Source organism: Leptidea sinapis, chromosome Z, assembly GCF_905404315.1.
Source record: "Leptidea sinapis chromosome Z, ilLepSina1.1, whole genome shotgun sequence".
Lineage (NCBI taxonomy): Eukaryota > Metazoa > Arthropoda > Insecta > Lepidoptera > Pieridae > Leptidea > Leptidea sinapis.
Genome location: NC_066312.1, coordinates 29,576,620 through 29,592,179, shown reverse-complemented (window position 1 = coordinate 29,592,179; position 15,560 = coordinate 29,576,620).

Genomic DNA, 15,560 nt, shown 5'->3' with positions numbered 1-15,560 from the left:
ATACATACTTTTTAATTTGAGAAATGAATTTTTATTTTAAATATTAAATTTAGTTTACTGTAATATTTTTTATAATTTGTAATTGAAATATTTAGTGAAATATTTATTTATTTGGGTAAGAGAAAGAAGGAGAGTTCACTTTTTTTTAATACTACGTTTTTTTTAATTTTTATTTTGAGTCATTCATACCATAATGTACTTAAGTACTTATATGTGCGTAAATGTAACATATTACTAAAACAAAATTATGTCAAATTGGGCACATATTTTCTTATATAAAAATTTTCACTAACATATATTGACAATACCATAAATATTATGTATTTTCCATATTAAATTATCACAATAAATACAAAAAATAAAGGAAAGACGATTGTTAAAATTATAATATTTTTAAAATTATGTTTATACCATTCCAATTGTAAACAAAACAAATTGAAATGAAAACTATCACCAGCAATAAAGAACAATATTGTTCTCGTGCATCTGACAGAGACAAATTGTGTTTGTTGTTTTAATAAGCGCCTGAAGCGGATATTTAATGCAACTACAAATGCTTTCACAGAAGGTTGCCTTATCAAGTTATTTCATTCAATGTGCATTTATTAATTATAGTAGTAATGCGTATGGACAAACAAAGAGTGTGAGATAGAATAACATCTGTAACGGAGGTACAGCAAGATAGAAAAGGTAAGCGAATCTTTTGTTGTTGTAACCGATTTTGACTTTTTTTTTCCTTCGGTACAATAATATTTTTCCAAACTTTCGTAGCCTCTGCGCGTTGTGTTGCCAAAATATGAAGGAATACGTTGTCTGCATAAGTTGGACAAGAGAATAAAATGAAATCATACATAAAAAAATAATTTATAAAATTTATGTCAAATTATTGAAAATAACTTATTTCAGTTATTTAGTTAGAAGTTATACTTCTATAAATATAATATTATAAATAACTTTAATTTTAATAGCACGGAACAGAGTTTCCTGGTACAGCATCATCCACAAGGAGCACCTGTTCACGAGCATGGATAAACAATCGCCTCCCTAATCGCCTCTCTCGACCAAATTTCATGGAAAAGAATGACCCGTCCCACGTCAACGCCACAAGCAATGACATTCAAGTAAGCAAGACGAAATCTATTATTGTTTAACATTCTGTAACGGAGATACAGCGATATAGAAAAGATAAGCAAATATTTTGTTATTGTAGCCGATTTTGATTGACAAGTCGTGCGCAGTCACCCACGCTTCGCATTAGCTCCTTTGTTTTGAATATGTAACCACTAGCTAACATACACCACAGACTTTTAAAAAAACATAACAAACTGTTTAATTAGCAAGAGCGTAAAGTAGATCTTATAGATGAAGCCACAACCTGAGAGTTGAACAAAGCGTACAAGATTTTATGACGACACTAGCTCATTTGGATGAGCACCCACACGGAACGCGATAAGTCGTGGGTTCCTTAATTGGGTTAATCCTAGAAGTGAGGGTTATCACTTTAAAAAAATAAATTGTTTAGGTAACATTAAAACATTAGTTCAATTTAACACAAAAATGATTATGATATGATGACATAAAAAAAAAAAAACAGAAAATGATTTACATTATTCCCTTTCATCATAAATCGTAAATTATAAAATGAGTTTTCATAAATAATCCAATTCACCAGTTACGTAATCGAATTCGCAGTCAATAATGGTTCTCGTACACTGCTCTTAAAAATATTTACAGGCATTTTCTTACAAACCTAACAATTTCTCTCCGTGAGGATCATTAAATGTCTTTTGTTAGACTTTTATTTAAAATTATTGTACGCTATTTGTCTTCTTATATGAAATAAATAAATAAACATCTTTTGTAAAACGTTTTCCTCTTTTTCGAAACCAAATTGATAGTTTTAACAAATTGTAACAAAAAAAGACATATGCTATCATTAGCTTGTAAACATATTGTATCCAGGACATTTGCCATCAGAGTCAAAACATCTACAATTCCTTAAGAATTAATGGGTAATCGATCTAGAGTCCTTGATACATTTAACAACTTTGAAACAGGACCAGTCTGATATTCGATACAACTTTTGTTAACACTAAATAGATTACGATCAGATATTCCTTGATAAAAGTGAAGTTACTATTACAAATCAAATCAAAATCACTTTATTTATTCAGTTCAAAGAAATGACACATAGTAATGACAGTTTCATTTTCTTTTTACATATACCACCACTACGAAAAAGGTTGAGATTTAATGAGAAGAAGTGGCAAGTTACTCATTGCCACTCTTTTGTAACAACATTTACAGCAGCTTCATTGTTTATCAAATTAATATAATAAAAAATAAAATGGTCGGTGACGGTAATAGGTTGAACCGTGTTCTCTCACCATGGAGCCCCGGTTCGATTCCAATGGAAAAGTGTGTTTTGGTTTCGAATTCATATGTTAGTTCATTCCAAGCTTCATAAAGTCGCCATCGCGATTGTGCTCGTCACCTTTAGACATAAGAAGTTAAGTCTCATTTGCCCAGTAATATCACTAGCTGCGGCGCCCTTCAGACACACAATAATACTTGAACATTGCTGCTTGACGGCAGATATAGGCGCCGTTGTGGTGCCCATAATCTAGCCGGCATCCTGTGCAAAGGAGCCTCCCACTGGTGTACTCGATGGTCTTCCATACCATACCACTTCCATAAAAAAGATATTTTAATAATTATTTTCGTTATTCATGGAAGAAGACTTTTTCTATGTAAAGTGATGCAACAACTGTAACGTCAAATACTCAATGACCACGAGTAAGATAAATGTAAATTAATAAAAAAACTACAAGAGTTATGCAAGCATAATACAATAATGAAGGTATTTTTTTATAGCCATTTATTATACTATCTACTTTAATTAACATGTTTTGTAATGCATACATTAAATTAAATTACATTCATGAATCAAATTAAAGTAAAATTAATAAGAAAAAATATATAAGTAGAAATCTGATAAAATAAAACGAAAATCAATTATAATTTAAATTGCATTAAAATTAATAAAATCAAATTACATTAAAAATAATTTTTAGAATTTATGTCAAATTATGGAAAATAAATTATTTCTATTATTTAGTAGTAGTCCTTGGCGTATAAGAATCATAAATAAACTTTTATTTTAATAGCACGAAACAGATTTCCTTGTACTTTATCGATATAAACAATCGCCTCCCTCGATCATTGTTTAAAGGAAACGACCCGCCCCACGTCGCTGCCTCAAACAATAAGATTTACGTAAGCAGGACGAAATCTATTATTATTTAACAACGTAAAAATAAATTTCTTCTGTCTCAAACAATATTGAATACTATATATTACACTAATAAAACAGTCAATCTTTGTCACTATAAGATAATGGATTTTCATTTACAGCCTACGGAAGCAAATTACAAATTTTCTAACCAGACTATGGCTAGACGCTTCTTCGGGTAGCTGTATGATCCTGTAATCAACATAAAAAGCTCGTACACCTTCCTTAAGGGCCGGCAACGCTCCTATGATTCCTCTGGTGTTGCAAGATAATGTGGGCTGCGGTGATCACTTAACACCAGGTGACCCGTACGCTCGTTTGTCCTCCTTTTCCTTAAAAAAAATCATGAACCGAGTTGATGTTGTTAACAGAATTATAATAAAACTAATTCATTAAATTGCCTGGTGCTTCCGTGATATGGTATTGTTTATAAATCACTAGCTGCCCGGACAGACTTCGTTCTGTCATATGTTAATAGTAAAAATTAAATAAATATAATGTGATTTTCGAGTGATACCATTATACAGGGTGGTGCAATAGAACGTGCATATTTAAAATATTGCTTAAAAAATAAATACAAAAGGTATAGTTATAATAAAATTGAGGTATTATTAAGAAATAACTGAAGTTTATTTTTTAAAAATAACATCGTCTAAATGATGACCCTCTCTACGACGACATTCCTCTAATCGCAAACGGAAGTTATTGAAAACTTTCTTCAGTAATGCTGGTGTAATTGCTGCCATTTCACCACAGATATTCTCCTTGAGCTGATCGATGTTTTTCGGATTATTGCTGTAGACTTTGTTCTTGAGGTATCCCCACAAAAAAAAGTCAGGAGGCGTCACGTCTGGACTACGTGGGGGCCATGGGATATCACCTCTTTTCGAAATCAGTCTGCCAGGGAACATCTGTTTCACAACCGCCATGGAGTCATTTGATGTGTCTCCGCTCCGTCTTGTTGAAACCAAGTCCTAGAATTCACTATTCTTGAATTTTCAAGCTCTGGAGCCAAAAAACCTTCCAACATCGCAACATAGCGTTCGTTCGTTCATTTTCAAAGAAAAACGGTCCAATTATTCCTCTACCAGAGATTGCTGCCCATACTGTCACTTTAGGACTATGCAGTGGTTTCTGGTGCTTGAGTTTGGGATTCTCACTGTTCCAGTAACGACAATTTTGACGGTTTACGAACCCATTGATATGGATGTGGGCCTCATCTGAGAAAAGGATATTGTCAAAATTGGAAAATCGATTAAGCATTTCATTAGCAAATGCGAGCCTTGCTCCGAAGTCAGACTCTTTCAATTCTTGTGTTAACTGCAGCTTGTAAGGATGCAGTTTAAGATCCGTTTAAAATTCGTTGCAAACTTCGTCTCGATAAGTGTAAGACTTATCGAGAGGAAGTAAAAAAGAAATAAGACGATCTCTTGCGAGTAGACATTTGTGGATCTCCTCGTACAGACTGCATAACTCTCTCAATATTGTCGTCGGTCCTAGATGTTCTTGGACAACCTTTTGCTTGTGGTTTAAACGTTTAACCAGTCTCTTCTAAACGCTGTACCCATATTTTAATTAAATTAGCACTCGGAGCTTCACTAATTTGCCGTAGTCCATATTCAGAACAATATAAACTCCTAGTAACGATGTATGAACGAGAGTTCTCCTAAAATGCGCGCATGCAAAATGCGCGGTGCTTCCCGTCGAAGTGACTCATATTGACTAAAACTCCATGAGCCCGCCTACCCAACAATGCAGACTCCCCCCGCCCGCGCACTTTCTACCCCGAGAAAAAAGATGATGCAATATGCACGTTCTATTGCGCCACCCTGTATTTTATATCTCAACAATAAACAACGATAACATACAAAATAAGATTCGTAGACTGTAAACTTGATGATACTCATTCTGATGCCTTCCCGACCGGTACCGCCGCAACCGCTATGTCCCTGCATTTTAACGGTCTTGTTTAGTGACATTGTTATATCATGGGTACACTATAGTGATATTCTAGTGGGATAGTGAGATCTAGGTATATTACAAATGAGGTTAGCAGTGTGAGACGTCGAGCGTTCTGATTGGTCAATTTTATTTTCATACACAATTTGTAAAACAATAATAATAAACATTGGAGCGTGTATGTAATCTTACATCTGAAATTATTGTTGTTTTCGCTCACTTACTTTCTAACACACTACGCTCGGCTCTTGCGTTGTGATTATCAATGTTAATTTGTTTTTAGACCTACTAGTGAGCAAGGGCCGATTCAGTTCTGGAGCTCGCCGGACGCTGCCGCGGCACGCTACGGTCGGCTCATGCCTAGTGGTCAACACTAGTAAATAAAGGCCGACACGCTTAGATAACATTTAGTTGATTGTATATAGAATAACTACAAAATAATGAATATAAAATAAATACAAGAAACAGAGGCGGCCTCATAAACTAACGACCAGTAAAATTGACTATTTATAATATTATTGCCTTATAAAATCACTATAGTGTACCCGTGACATTACAATGTCACTAAAACCAGGCCATTAAATTATTTTTAATTTAAATTGTTTTATTATAATATCACTAGTGAAATTGTAATTGGCTTTGATAATATATCCGCGATATATATAAACCATTATTTATCTTAAAAAGTGAAGGAAAAGAAATGATTATTGTGGGTTATCCCAAAGAGATAAACATATACCGTCGTGGACTTTTTTAGATAAGGTTAAGGTGTACAATACTGTAATACATTAATTTGATCTACCTCGTAGGATTCAGCCTGCATTTGCAATGTAAGTGCAAAAAGATGTTTATCAATAAACACCTTCAACATCAACATCGTCAACGATATCATATGAGACACCTCAAACATTATCAGTGTTTATCTACTATATTATGTAGGTAACATTATAATTTTTTTTTTTATTGAATTAGGCGTTACTTTCCGGAAATCCATAATTATACAAATGATTTAAGTCTTCTTTAGTGTTAATTCCGCCAATGTTTATAAAGTTTCGTCTTAAATCACTCTATCTATAAAAAAAACACATCAAAAAACTGCGTAGTTGTAAATATTTAATACATAGGGACAGACAGCTGGAAGCGTCTATGTTTTATACTATGTAGTGATTTACTACAAGTATATTAAAAACAAAACAATTATATTGCAAGGCACGAATACAATTTCAACTTTCTACAAGACTGCGATATTTAATGGTTATCGCGTCATTAATCACACTTTGTCCTCGTCCTGTTGTTTTATTTTCCAGCCAATTTTCTAATACATATTTCATTTCTTTGTCGAATGGGAGCTTAAACGAAAATGCGATTTGGCTAAGAGTATCACCGCTGTGTATGCTTTCATGCACCACCAGAGAAATTTATTAATTTATGTAGAAATACCAACATTTGCTTACATTTATGCATTACAAGCTTTTACCCGCGACTTCGTCCGCATTGAATATTTATTTTAGGCATATTTTTGTTATTTTTTAGGGTACTTTTCAAATAATATACATATAATTTGCTCTTTCCGCTGCTGGGAGCGCTCTTCTATGATACAGTGCATATCCATTGTAGTCTCTTTAATAATATTCCCCTGTGAACTTTAATTTCCTATTTCATTGCCATGTAGGTCAAAGTTTCAAAAATGCTCGAACAATTGTTTGTAAATTATTTCTTTCTTTTCTCTATCAAGTGCCTAAATACAAAGTATCATTGTTTTATCTTTAATAATGAAGTATTTCCATACAAACTGCCATCCCATATTTCAACCTCTCCAATTACTTTTTTTCAATAAAAGGTAGGCTATGTCCTTTTTCAAGCTCTAGTCTAATTCTGTACTAAATTTTATCAAAAACGGTTCGTCGGTTTAGGTGTGAAATTATAACAAACAAGCTTACATTCTCATTTATAAGCATAAGGGACAGCGTGGCGCTACAAAGGCGTCATTAATGAGAAGAACTACTTTACCGTAGTCATAAAAAAATATTTAAAAACAAAATACATAATTCACCTAAAAAATACATATTCGGAACCCCCTGTAAGTAATCTAGTAGCCGCGCGCTAGCGTAGGCACTGACAGCTACGTCGTGCAGTCTTATACGACCACATATATTATTTGTTGGTTTGAACAATTCAATTATTTACTTTAAATTTTAAAGGAAAGATTGCTCTCTCTAGCCGTGTGTTCATTTAATGTCGTCATTATAACACCGCGCTGCATGTTATGATACAGACAAAATATATTGTACTAAATGTAACTGATAATATAAATAAGACTGAGAAATATAATTATGACTACATTTTATTCGCTAAGCTTTCATATATACGTGTTTCCCATCTTGCAAAGCCTAGAAATATGAGAGTTTACTCCAAATATACATTTTAATACTGGTGGAACTAGCAGAATAATTTGTTTCCGGGGATAGCTACTAGGGACACAGGAATCGCAGTACCCTCGTCATATAAACTCGGAACCTTCGCGAGGTTAATTTAGCGTTCAGGTTAGCTCACTACTATTCTGCGACGCGGAAGTTTTATGGGCACTACACGTCATTCGATGCCTGACCGTAACCTATTTCTTTGTATATAAGAAGTGGAAAAAGTGTAAGAATTCACGTGATGAGGCTACCGCCCTTGGACATCCTCAAGACGAGGAGTCAAGGTATGCGTCGCCGGCCTTTAAAGGGCCGAACTTAAGTTGGGAGTATGCACTAATCTTGAAGATCCCTAAGTCGTATCGATTTGAGATAGCTGCAGCCGATAATTGCACTCATGAAGATGCTGTGCGAGGTAAGAAACATCTCATACAACGCTCGGTTGAGAAATGAATCTCAATTGGGCTGACCCGATGTTATGTGGGTAATGATTCAATCAATGAGATGACATAGTTTGTAGTGTGAGTACCTTCTGATTATAGGTACATTGCATCTGTGCAATCACTTTGTCAATTACATGTTTCGCTTCCATATAGTATTAAGACAATTTTACACAAATTATCTTGCCCCAAACTGGGCATAGTCTCTACCATGGGTACACGACAACGACATATTTAATACAACATACATAAATACATATAAACATTCATGACTCGGAAACTAACACACATATACATCATATAAATGTTTGCACCTAACGGGATTCGAACCCTGGGACCATATTATTATATTACCAATATGGGATCTGTTGTCACTATTCGATGCACACGCTGTCGAGTAAACTTCAAAATATCCGAGGTAACGAGAACACAAGTGATCGTCATTATGTTGGAGGGAGAGTTTTAAGGTATAAAAGAGAACTTTATAACCACTTTCCTTTGGTATTGGTAGTAATATAACAAAAAGAACTGTTTCGAGATACTGTCACACTTTCACTTTTTAATGTATATAATGCAGGATAGATGTTTTCAGGAAAAATAAGGGGCTTGAAACCGGCGTTATATAAATATTTTTTTAAATTAGTTTCTGTTGTTTTTTGAATAAAATTTACCACATTATCGATGATAACTGAAAATATTATTCATGTATATTTTTTACAATTAATTGCAATCTAATATAACAGCAGATTTCTTCTCTTCCAATACATATTATTACAATATATTTGCTGTACCAAACAACATGTTATGCCTATAGTTAGGTTGTTGTACAAACGAGTAAAGCCTCGCTTTGTCGGTTTATGTAAACAACGTACGGCAACAAACAGGCTGCCTCGTCAACACAATAACTATAGCTTTACATCGAAATCACATCCTGCCTGCATGTAAATGTTCTGAACCACAGACTTAAAAAATTCTAGCATATAGACTGACCTGATAGCGAACAATTATGATTTGTCAATGTGTGTGTTAGCTATTCAAAATAGATGCTAATTCCAAAAGTGGCTGACTTTCTATTCAATAAAAAATCAGTTACAAGAACAATATATTTGCTTTTCTTTTCTATCTCGGTGTATCTCCGTTACAGATATTCTTCCATTGCATGCTTTGTTTATCTTTAAGGTAGTTTAGAGTCTGTCTGTAAGTCTACATACATACATACATACATACTTTCCCGTAGGGGTAGGCAGAGACAACTTCTTTCACGTGATACGATCCTTACATAGTTGTTTCACTTCGTCTAATTTCATTATTCCCTTCATACATGCTCTTTGGTTTAAGGTACTCTTGAACTGGCCTTTTTTAAGACGTCCCTGATTTGGTCTCGAAATGTCCGCCTAGGTGTGTTGGCAAAAGTTGTTTGTGTTGTTTTCAAACTACTATTAACTACTATTACTCCTTCCAACACTTTCATTCACACTCGCCTTAAACACTTTTTTCGTCATTCGTTCTTCATTCATTCTCTCAAAATGGCCAAACCATCTCAGCACACCTTTCTCAATTTTTGTCACTACATCTTCTTTTAGACCACAACGTTTCCTTATCTCACTATTTATTAATCTGTCACTCAGTTTAACTCCTATCATACTCATTAACGTTCTCATCTCAACTGCATTTATTCTGATTTCATGTTTCTTCTGCCATGCCCAACTTTCACTTGCGTACATGATTGTTGGAACCAACACCCCCTCATGCACAGCCAAACGAGCCTTGTTAGAGACCTTCTGACTGTTCATAAAGGAGTGCAAAGCTCCATTCACCATGTTTCCTTCATTTACTCTTTTTTCAATACCACTCTCACGTAAGTCTCTGTCTGTAAGTCTATGTGCGAATTAATAATTTAGTTGCAAAACTTCAACACGCAATCGAACCTCAATAATAATAACAATAATATTGACACACTTTTTACACATATTATCTTGCCCCAAATTAAGCATATATAGCCTGTGTTATGGCTTAGAAGACAATGATATATTTAATACAATATACTTACTTAAACATACATAAATACATATAAACATACATTAATATATTTAAACATCCATGACTAAAACAAATCATCATCATAAAAATGCTTGCACCTACCGGGATTCGAACCCGGGCCCTCTAGCTTAGTAGGTAGGATCGCTAACCACTCGTCTATACAGGTCGTAATAAACTGAACGTTTTGTAGACATTCTTAAATATTAATTAATTCATCAAATGTTTAAATGAAATTTAATCATAGGTCCTATTTTTTTTATTGATTGCGTTTTATTTTATGTAACTCAGAATTGCTAGCTAGACTCAATTGTTTATGTAAGCAGATATACACATTAAGACCAATAATATGTCGAATCAATTTTGTTAGTAGTTGGTAGCTAGAGTGAATTCGATTCATTATTTTCTCATAACTCAATTTCAGTAATATTTATTTCATACTAACTTGTTACTAAAGTTAGAAATTATTTTTACATGTCTATTATGATAAGTTGAAATTTTTCTACGAATATTGTTTGTCATTAAATTCAACGAGATTTGCAATGTGTTACCGTATGTGACGACTGTGTGAAACATGTTTAGTGTTATGTTTATTATCTGCTTGAATGAATACGACACTGCAATGTTATTAGATGTTGATCTCATAGAAAGAAAGAAAGAAAAATAATTTATTAAATTAGGTCAAAATGACACTTATGAATGTAAAAGATTTACCAACACTCAAATGTTGAGCTATAATGAGAAGCGGCAAGAAACTCATTGACACTACTTTTAATCTATATTTACAGCTTACATTAAGGATTGGTCTGCTGCACTCCAACTAGATACTGCCCTATCTGAGAACAATAGCTTTTTTATAAAGGCAACTATTAGATGCTTGTCCGCGTGGCATCTTGACACACAATGGCATCTTTAACATACGCATCGTGTTATTTTATATTGAAATTAATAAAATACAAAATACTTACTGATGATATGTGATCCCAGTGTCTTATTTCTTGAAGTATTTTAACAAAGTTTTTCTACGCAACCCGGCATTTAAGTTTCAATTATTAATAAAGTTTAACAGAACGTGTGGCACGTCAACGTCACACATTGTTCGAGACTGGCTCGAGTACGCCCACTTGGGCGTAGTATCAGTTGCCGCACTTGAGACTACGCCTGCGGATCTATCTAGTTGGAGTGCAGCGAAGATCAATCCTTAATCTAAGATTCACTGTTTCCGCGTTTTATATTATATTTTATACAATATTTGTTAAATTATGCACCAGAACTACTCATACGTTTTTACTTACTTGTGTCAGTAAAAAAAATGAAAAGTTGAGATTAACCTTTACAAAAATCTTCAAAATAGTATAGATAATGATATGAGATAGTTTCATAAAGAATCGCTAAACAAAACCAAGAGATATATATGTTACCGGCCAAACACAATATTAGTACAACCTAGTTTTACCTAGGCAAAATGAGTTCATCCTTTAGGTGATAGGATAAAATCACAAACCGGTACAAACTAGGTTAAACTAGTTTCTCCTATTGGTCTTAAGACAAACCCGGTTAGTCTAGGATGATTGAATAAGTGCACTTCAGGATAAACTGGTTTGGCCTAGGCCTCTAATAATTCTGCCTCGTTAAAAATGAGGGTTTTGAAGTTAAACTTCCTTACGCACGCTTGACGTGGAGAGTAAGCTGGTGAATGCGTGACGAGAGTGTTACGACCGTTACGTGAACGGTGATTCTTGACTATTTCGTAATTAATTAATTTATGTTTTGTTTTACTTCAGTTGTGTGGTTTAAATCGCACTCGTTTATTAGGATAATCTAGTTTGTCCTAAAATTGTTTAGCCTGTAATTATTACATTACTAGAAGCGATTTAGCAGCATCAAACATGTCGCCTCGGGTGACATATAGACCTCCAGGGAGAAAGTATTCATTTCGTATGCCCCAGAACTAAGGAGCTTCTATTCCATCAAAAAACTGTGGAAAATATTATGTCTCCATAACGATGCCATGTCGATATAACATGCAAAAGAAAATCAAATAAAGCCTGAACCATCATTTCATTGCTAAAAGGACTTCTTACTGTAAAGAAGAAGGGCTTCCTCGTTCGAAGAATAGTGACACATGACATTAAAATACTGAAGACAGCTTTTAATAGTTTGTGAAGCCGATCGTAGAGAACAAAAAATTCATTCCTAAAGAAAGAGATGGTAAATATATAATATAAAAGGAAAAAAATAAATAAAAAAGCGAGTACACCTTCCTTAAAGTGTTGCAAGAGAATGTGGGCGGTGGTGATCACTTAACACCAAGTGACACGTACGAACGTTTGTCCTCCTTTTCCAAAAAAAATTAAATTAAAATATTCTTAGTTTCTCTCTCAAATTCCATGTTAAGTATCAGAATTAGGTTTTGCTTATCATCCGGTGGGTGCTTTAAAAAGAATCGTAAATGTTATAATATATTTTACATTATAATCAAAGCGCTATTGTTATAAAATTAGAAACATGGGTTAATAAGTATCTAGAAGAATTATTCTAAAAGTATAATTTATAAACAGCGTCAGAAAATATTACACAAATTCTATTTTAATTTTATATTTTCTTCGTAACTGCTCTTCGTAGCAAGATAGCAATAAAAATGCTATGATGCTACGTAGCTACGTAGCCGTCTACGACTCTACGTCTTGTTCAATTCGCTTCACATCGCATGAAATTTAATTACGTTTCTGGCTCTGGTTTTTGAGACAAATAGAATAATTTAATCAAGCGTTTTTCAAAAAAGATTTGTTCCAATTTATATATAAGAATTTTTATAAAGACTAAGTTCAGTCTACAGTTCTTTAATAAAATTTCAAGTAATATCAAATGTCAAATTCCTGTTTAATTAAAAAAAATATAAAGATTCGATATCTTTACGATTATAGAATATTTAAAGGATAGAGAAGTATGGGAAATAGTTGCTACTGGTCCACCTAATAATAATTCTTCATATTAAGATTGATTTATATAATATTGATTTATGTAACGTGAATACAATTTATTCTTTTGGTTTATATAAAATCTACTGTAATTGCATTCTATAGAATCGTTTAGTGGTCTCGCTTGGTGAGCATTGCATTTGTAATTTTATAGTTTTCATGTGTATGCTATAACACGGTACATCACGCTCACTAAAATGATATTGCTTGCGGTGGTGTCGTGTGTCGGGTAGTCTCATTCCCTCAAATATGTGCGAAGGGAACGATGGTTGGTCCATGCGTCAACTCGGGAACTGGTGCTGCTTGTGGGGCCAGGTCGACCTATTATAGTTAATAACTCATTGTATTTGTTGAAAGCAAATACTAATTATGACAGTAATCACGACCAACATGTTCACAAAGCATCTTAAGACAAACAATTAATTCAAGCTCTAAACTTCTAAAGGCATTCAATATACGATAATCTCTATTTATACAATTTTTTCTTCATTAATTTCTATGAAATATTATAATTTAAAACGTTTGTAACATTGAATACGATTCATATATTGGATGCAGCATCTTAGAAACTATTTTGTGTTGTATATATCAGCCATTTTAAAATATGTTGTTTCTGGTATGTTCTTCTCACGAGCTCTACTTTTTCCGAACATATGGCAGATTCAGTAATGTAAAAGAAAAATTTATAGTGTCGATTCAAAAGCGCTTATTTTAAGCCTGATTGAATAAAGTATATTTCACTTTGACTTTGAAAACTTGCAAAACAGAAGAACATCTCTAACGGAGATCCAGCAAGATAGAAAGGTAAAGCTAATCTTATGTAACTGTAACCGATTTTGATTGACAATCAGTCACGCTTGGATCAAATTCTTCGTATATTCAATATAAAGCCACTAGCTAACACATATTGAATGATCAATAATGCTCTCGCATATCGGTCTGTCAGGTCATCTATATGCTAGTATATCCTAAGTCTATGTTATTCTTATAATTGGACGTAATTCCAGAAAAACGTTCCAAACCACAATCATGTCGAAATTGATTTATAAATACAAAACTGGTCACGTGATACGTATTAACGTACTGACAAAAAATGGCAGCCATACTGTCACTCTTTAAATGCCATCATTACTTAGTAGCCCAACCCACATGTACAATAATATTTTTTAAACACAAATTACTTGAAATATGATGTTTGTTTCTTGGACACGTTTTTCAGGATCTACGTCCAATTATCCTTCAGAGTAAGACAGGCAAAAACTTTACATTTATTTCAGATCATAAAGCACAACAGATAACAGAGTGAACGGGGGTAAGTCTATATATAGCATTGATGTCCCGAGGGCCTATGTAAACACTTCACTGTATCTCCATTAAGTTCGACAAGATTGCAAAAGCTCCGGTTTCCTTGGGCTATATCGACCTCGTTTCCGTAAAGGACACAATATCGATCAATAAAGCTTTAAGATCACTTAAATCTTATTTATAAATAATAACAACAAATCACGTTTTATACAGATATACATATATATAAATCACGTCGTATAAAAACAAACCCGAAATATGGAACATGACACAAATTACACCATAATAAACTTAGACTGCTATATCTATACATTGCCGCATTTACTACAGTTGTTTAAAATATTCTTGGGCAATAAGCAGCAATGTAACACATTTATTCAGTTCAAGTTACGTATGTGGAACTTAGAACCAGATCCGGTCAGTGTGCTAAGGAGAAAAGTGTGCTTAGCCTGTCTATTGGTACACTTTTGTCGATCCACATTAGCAGACTGCGTATGATATGTCCTTATATTTGTACAGAACGTCGTAAATTGACAACAATGCTTATAACTACATAATATATTTAAAATACTGATAATAATTAGGTACATGTAGTTAAAATTCACTGCGAACTAGTGTACAAGAACACTGCTAGCATTTGGATAGCTAGGCTAGCTACCGATAGGATATAAATAACTGTCAGTGATTGGTTTTCCACACTCTCCGTGATTCTAGGCCCTAGCGGCTGAGTGTCTCGTGACCAAATGGCACAAAGATGTAATACTCATCGAGAACGAAATATTTTCGATGCTAACTGTCTTCGGCAGTCGAAGTAGAAACCCCAGCACCAACTGAAATAGCCTAAACATGATAAGTAGCCGAACGTCAATAAACGTCCCACAACAGATGTTACTTTAACTTTAACTTTAACGTCTCGCTCTCATATTGCTTTTCGCTTGGAAAAAAAATCATAACTTAATTTTGTAACCAAAATTTATAAACGATGCGGGATTCCAATTCCAATGAGCCAACCGTTCGAGTGACGTATCGTTTGTAAATCTTGGTATGTTTTGTTAAACTCTCAGGTTAATTAATAATAATAATAATAATAATAATATTGACACACTCTTACACAAATTGTCTTGCCCCA